The sequence below is a fragment of the Solea senegalensis genome, linkage group LG19 (assembly GCF_019176455.1).
Source record: "Solea senegalensis isolate Sse05_10M linkage group LG19, IFAPA_SoseM_1, whole genome shotgun sequence".
NCBI lineage: Eukaryota > Metazoa > Chordata > Actinopteri > Pleuronectiformes > Soleidae > Solea > Solea senegalensis.
The window spans coordinates 13,726,555-13,733,980 of NC_058038.1; positions in this window are offsets into that span (position 1 = coordinate 13,726,555).

The window sequence follows — 7,426 nt, forward strand, 5'->3', positions numbered from 1 at the left end:
CGATATACGTTTTTCCCTGCGCCAAACTGAGAGAGAGGTCATTCAGTCTAATCTGTCGTGAAATTGTAGAGAGAAATCTTCTTCAGTGAGCAAAACAAATCAATATAAAAAAAATAATCGTTGTAGAGGGCGCAAGCGTGCAAGTCAAGATCTGCCGATATCCGATAATACGCGTGCCCTCACTCAACACGACTGACTCTTCTCTACTTCACCCAGAAATCATCAACATCGTCTCTGTTGAACGGGAATGACAATTGAACAGAACATTTTCTAAACAGCCACAAAAGCCAGCGACATACGGGGATCCACGACAGAAGTCACATTCAAGGACAGACACCATAATAGTCGCTCTCACAATCGGGTACATTTGCATTTTAATGAGCCGCTCCATAACTGTGACTCGTTCAAATGGCTCCATCACATTCCATTTCTCACGAAGAACGCCAAAAAAAGAAGACACGGGCCACGTGATGCACGTGTGATCGTGAAAGATTGTTTTCTGACCTATAAATCTGAGCAACTGTGTCCGTCGCCACTCGTCTGGCGTCCACGCGAGGGTTCCCGGACAGTGACCCAATTCTTGTCAACACAGAGAGGTAGAGTGAAGTTTAAAGGCAATTCTTCCCAGATTAACCAAATACAAGAAAACTGTTAATAGCATAAAGCTAACATTGTGAGCTAGTTGGGCCTTATCTTATATGACAATTTCCTCTGTTGTTTTTTTTCATTTCAAGAAATGAAAAATCGCTGTTATAATATTGTAGTATGTAGTACATATGCCCGGCCTGTGGGTGGCGCTTTAACACTGTTACAGAAATATACCAAAAGTGGAGAAGGAAAACGAAGATGCACGCTTTCCTTTCTTTTCCAAAAAAAATGAACCTTTACCCAAATACATAGGCTATACATTACAAAGTATACTGTCACAGACACACAGACAGAATTAACCAAACCAGAGCGACCAAGGCAAGGAAAGAAAACCTCATCATAAATCAAATAAAAAGCCCAAACTAAACAAAGTTCACATGAACGTTTAGATTTACACGGCCCCCTCAGTAAGATCTAGCATCATCTGTATTCATCAGTGTGCATAAGCTGAAGGCCAAACTGGAGGGAGGAAAATTAAACAAAGACACACTCACACAGGAGGATGTCGGCTCGCTGCTGCATTTGATGATGATGGAGGAGGTCAACATTTCCACCAGAGTCTCTCCAGAGGTTTTCAGATGAACGTGACATGGGGGGGGCCCTCTGGGAAAGGTCAGCAGAGGTCAGAGCCCCAGTGGGGGCCACATCAGACACATTTAATGGTCGATGCGTTGTGAGTGACCTGCAGGTCAGCACCTGCACTATCCAGGCCCCCGTTTCCTATGCAACAACCTTCACATGCAGTACATGCACGTCCTCTGCAGGCTCTATTTTCTGCTGTTTTTCTAGGTTGTTTTTTAAGTCAATATTATAGAAGAGAGCAGACAAGACAATGACGTGTCCAACTAAATAAGACTGGTGCAGCTGCAGTGAAGTGAATTCGCCGAGAAGTGAAGTGTCACACCATTTTCACCCCAAAGCACAAACACGGGAGACTGTGACCGACGATCAGTCTCAGGAATGGGAAGTTTGGAATCCACTCGCACACAACGTGCAAAAGAAACAGACGGAGAGAAAGAGGGAGGGAGGGAGGGAAGGAGGAGAGCGATAAGAGCATTACATCTACGTCATCAGTGAGAGAGTAACCAGACCCTTGAGGCAGTGGGGATAAATAAAGCAGCGAGGAGTGTGGGTAATATTATCCACGTTTCCCTGCTGCCTGTCATGCTCTGCTGGCCGGTGATGTCACTCAGAAACTCGCCCTGCCCCTCACTGACACACACACACACACACACACTGCAGCCACGTAATACACACTGCACAGATATTTATACACACACACACACACACAGACACTAGTCTTTATTGATGTCTGTCTGCTCAATAATTCATTGTAGCCAGTCAGTGCAGTGGTTGCCAATCGTAAATACACAGTGTGCGTTTTATCTTCTTCTTCTTCTTCTTCTGCAAACCGGTCTATACTCAGACTAGAGGGAAATGTGTTCTGACTGCCCACGCTGTTCAAATGAACGTGATCCAAGTCCAGACATCACCAACCTACTGTATATGCATGGGTTGCTGTTCAGGTTTTTTTTTTTGCCCTCTCAGGTCACGAGACACACGGAGAACTCGGCAATAAAAGGGAGACTGGCGCATGACGTACTGCAATACTCTCAGTGTGCCGTGAAGGGTGCAGCGCTTCCATCAGCAGGTTCTGATATCGTCATAGTGATTTGCATTTGGAACGACTGCAAAAGAAAATGTGATCTGAGCAGCTGGAGCATTCAGGCCGAGCAAGCATTTTTTGGAAATCTGATTTGAATTGCATTTTAAACCAATGTGGATTGAAACAGATTGGACTGTGTGTATTCAAATGGATCAAATACAAACAAAGTAGAATTCATTTCTGTTACACAGTCATGTCTCGCTTTACTAGCCCTACACGCTCACTCGGAACACAAATCTCTGTTTTCTCACATGAGAGACAAAAGCAGGCTGGACGACGATGATGATGATGATGATGATGAAGTAAAGATTCAGGTTTTCTTCAAGTTCCACAAACAAGGTTAAAACACACACTGACTTACATGTACTTCAGAAGCCTCCCCTAAATATAGGAAGGGAGGAGGAGGAGAGGGAGAAAGATGACCAGGAGCCGACTGGCTTGCACCCATATATACCCTTCGCCTCACTGCCAGCCAGCACATGGTGTCACACTCAACTCTGCCCCTTCTTTCAACACAGCATCACTTCCCTCAGCACTTTGATGATTCATTAGAACTAGGCATACACACCGACACAAACACCACACTCTATGTTGTCCATCCACTTTCATCTGTCCAGAAAAGAGGTTTGAGCTCACCTGCGGCAGACTCGCGCACTTTGCTCGGTGATGTGCTCGCTGCGAACGCTGTGGTGCTTTACTGTGTTGGCTCTGAAAGTGCTGAGCCCATCATGGTAGAATACTGCACACCTCCAATTACACTGGATAACAAATACACAGAGAGAGAGAGAGAGAGAAAGAGCTCAGAATACAGGTATATGTAGCATTGTTTATCAGCTGCATCTCGGCGTTCTCTCACTATGTGTAAATAAAGATTTTTTACTTATGATGACGCAAACACAAACACTCTTTGTCTCCTATACTGATACAGATTTGGTGACCCGTCCAACTATGTTGATGCTAAAGGACAATGAGAGGGGAACTCCTAAAACCTCGAAGCTCATTCAAACACAATAGACCATTATTACCACCACGATACAAGTGTTATCACTTCTGTGCAGAATGCTGTCCTCACAAATCCAAATTGCGACTGGTACGACGGAATTGTCTCCCCGCGAGACAAAAAAACAAAGTACTATGGGCCGCGGTCGCATTAAAACGTTAATGTGACATTATCAGCTCAAGTCAGTCGGGCAAAGGGCAAAGAGGTCAGTTGGCTGAAATGTGCAATATGTAGACGTAAGAGTGCTTAAACTTAATCCCTGCAACGGTTCAAAATCGACTTTGAAATAGACTTAACTGTAATGACTGGACGTGGGTGTGTCCTGTGGATGCAGGAGGGCCCTCTGACACATCTGTAAGAAACAAGAGCAGATTCACAATTGTAATCCGTCTGTGTATAAATCCATACCTGTGCGCTCTCAGTTGTTGACTTGAGTGGTGCTCGGCTGCACAGAAGCGTGACACACCGTCTTCTCTCGGATGTCATTTTTCACTACTTCCTCCCACGCCTGTTTTCCCTCAGGAGGCTTTTGCTGAAATTGTGCTGCAGCTGAAGATGGCCTGCTTCCACATCTTTTTTTTTTAATTCCCAGCACTCATTTCTTTCCGTTCCTTCAGGTAGCCTGGCTGCTTTATTACAAAACACGTGTGATTAATTCACCAATAAAGCCATTCAACTAGCAAAAAAGTGGATTGAACATACCCTAAAACCTCTTTTATTTCAGTACAGCATAGCACCAAAGGTCCTTGACTCACGACCACGAGGTCAGGTGTCGACTTTCACCCTCCTCCAAAAAGATCATCTCGTCAAAATAAGGAAAAACACAGGAAAGGACCAACTCAATGAAGAATTTTGCCGACAAACACAACAACAATAGTGAACAAAGCACATGTGATGATTTGACTGTTGATGGGAGATTTACTTTCATGAGACGGAGACAGCCAGTCAGTCAGAGACACAACAAGGACACAGCTGGGGTTGTTCCATAACAGTGTGCGTCCACGTACTGAGACCTTTGGATTATATTACTCCCAAGCACTATAAAAAACAGTAAGACATGCATACAACACTCCATATGTTACTAACATAGGTCCCTTAAACATCTACCCCTCATTTTTGATTGCACTTTTTGCTTTAACCTCCATCCATAAGGGCTCAGACCTTCTCATACAAAGTCTATACATTATATACATACATACATATATATGCACAGGAAGTTGCGATTACTTCTCGTTTTGAAGCAGCTCAGCTGTAGCTGTAGCTCAGAATTCCCTTTTTGGGCAACAACACACACTGTGACGTTAGAAACCCCTTTGTATGTGTGTGCAGGCCTTGCTGCTGTCAGCCCACGCACACGAGGAGGAGGAGGAGGAGGAGGAGGAGCAGGAGGAGGTGGGATGTAGAGACATGGAGGTGGGAGGTGGGCTTTCCGCTATGATGTAATTTCATGGAAATGGTTATGTGTGGTGATGGTGATGGTGATGACGCTTGCCTCCAGAAACGTTGCACAGCACAGCCTCCTGCTGGTGGAGGGAAATATAGCATGAACTCAGAACACAGAGGGGGGGAAAGGGGGGAAACAAAACAATGTTGCCTCCCAGTACGAAGCGGCAGCGTTGTCTCATGTCGAGCAACAGAAAACACAGCGTTGTCTGAGCAAATGCAGACACGAGCAGCCCGAGAACGTATTCCTTTTTGATTAGATTATGTGGCTTTAGTGATATAAGGAGGCTGAAAGTAGTTCCTGTAAAGAATGAATGAAAGAGATTAAAAAAAAACAACAACACATCAGTGTTTGAATAAATCATGGTTGAAGCCAGATCCAATCACACGCAGTCATTGGAGATGCATTCAGGACACATTAGTAACACTTTACATTACAATACAGTAACTATATGGTAACAGTGTGGTGATGATTTTGTACTATATTGAGATTATGACACACTAACAAATAGATTGGTAATAACTATTAAAACAAGTCTGTGTGACTTAAGGGACACATTTCAATGGACACTGATGGTAGTCTATACATTACTTTGGAAATGACATGGTATTACTGTAGTACTATCCCCTTATTACTACATTACCATTGTTAATACGCAACTGGAAGTTACATTAGAAACAAAATGACATTAGCACAACACTACAACCATATTCATACATTACCGTGTTGTTACTTTACTGTCAGGTCTGAAGGTTTCTGAGTCATCCAGGTCATCTTCAGAGGTTTCACCGCCCATTCAACAGGCTTCAGGTCTGTTTAGCTAAACCATACAGATTCATTCGTTCACCTCTCTGACCCAGTTTCAGTCAAGGCATTTAAAGAGGGTCATCCGAGAGACAGAGTCTGGACTTTACGATTGACATGTGCATCAGGCTGTTCGTCCATGTCTTGGCCCATCGCCCCTGTGGAGTGACGTTCCTCCAGGTTGACATAGACGACATTCACTCCTTCCCTGGCCAGAATGTGAACATTCTCATCCTTAAAAGAGTGTCCATTGTCCGATGACAATAGATGTAGGTGGACAGCGGAGTCCTGGATGAGCTGGTACTTCTGTGCTGTGCCATGTGTTTCTGCCTTTTTTTTTTTTTCTTTAAACTTCATATTATGCAAAGAGAGTCATAAATTCTGGGGGAAAAAATAAATCATATTTGAATAACATGGAGAGGATCCATACCATTAAAAGAACAAACAAACCAGCAACCGCTCCCTTTGGTGGTTACATAGTTATTATTGTTGCTCTGTACTTAGCATAGTAATAGTTACTACACCAAAACGTCTTTGTTACAGATCACAGAGGGAAATTTTAATGTGCAACATTAATGTGAGCAAATTTGTGCACGCTATAACACTTTCCTGACTACTTTTACTGCTGTTTCTGAAACACGTCATTCGGAATCAGTAAGCCTGCTTTTCCCAAGAAACATCTGTAGTTGCAGATTACATAAAATGCAGTATATACATGTATACGTATATAGATGTTTGGGGCCTAATACACCAATAAATATCGTGATAATGAGACACACAATAACAGCAACTTCTCCATTGAGCCGATTTAATAGATTGTTAAAAATAAGGCTATGATTCCGGGCTTTTTTTTTGTTTTAGCAAACACTGACCAGAGAAACCACCGTGATGGTAGCTATGGGGGGGTGGGGGGTGTTACAGATGGACGTACAGTGAACTCACATACACTGCACACACACACAAACACTGACAAATGTCTCGCCTCGCATTCAGACTCCTTCATGTACTGTACACACACACATACACACACACACACACACACCAGCCCACCCAAAACAGTGGCAATTAACAGGTTCACCTGAAAACAGAGCAGTGTTCAAAAACTAAACATGCATAGCTTAGTACATGAATGTGTTTGAAAGTTATTGTTTGCACACATCGATCTCACGGTGTGTCAAAAATGTCCCGACAGGATCACATCATTTCCGTTTATTCATCCATTATGAACAATCATGTAAACTCATTGTGGACTATTTTGCTCGTATAAGTTACATTCTGAACCAAGACAGGCTCGATAACGAAGGAAATAAATACTGCCATGGCAAAAACACAATATAAACTTAATATTCTGAAATGGACAGAAGACCAAGTGTTTTTTGGCCCAAATTTTCAGATATAAAAACAAAATAAAACACCTGATTTAATGTCGGAGTCCTTCCATCAACAAAATACACTCAAACGCCCAAAGAAACAAAACAATAACATCTGCCTTTCTGGCATTAAAGTATATTTGTTACAACAAAATAAGGAATGAGGCCATAAAGAGATACTCTTTAGTGCCGTGCGAGTGTCCATTAGAAGGTGCCACACAAAAATTTTTTTTTAAAATGTTATTTTTCCCTTGTTTCTCAAAAAAAAAAAAAAGGACACGGATAACCTTGAACATATTAAACTTAAGACTTAAAATGGGAAAAGATAGAAGGGAAATAGTTTCACGGTGCTATTTTTGTCCGTCCTTTGGTCACTGAGGTGTCTCCTTGCCACAAATGTGTTCCCTTTATAACAGTAGCACACAGGAGCAGAGACTACGATACCACGGGTGTTTCCTCCAAAATGTCAAGCGACTAACATCTAACATTTTAAA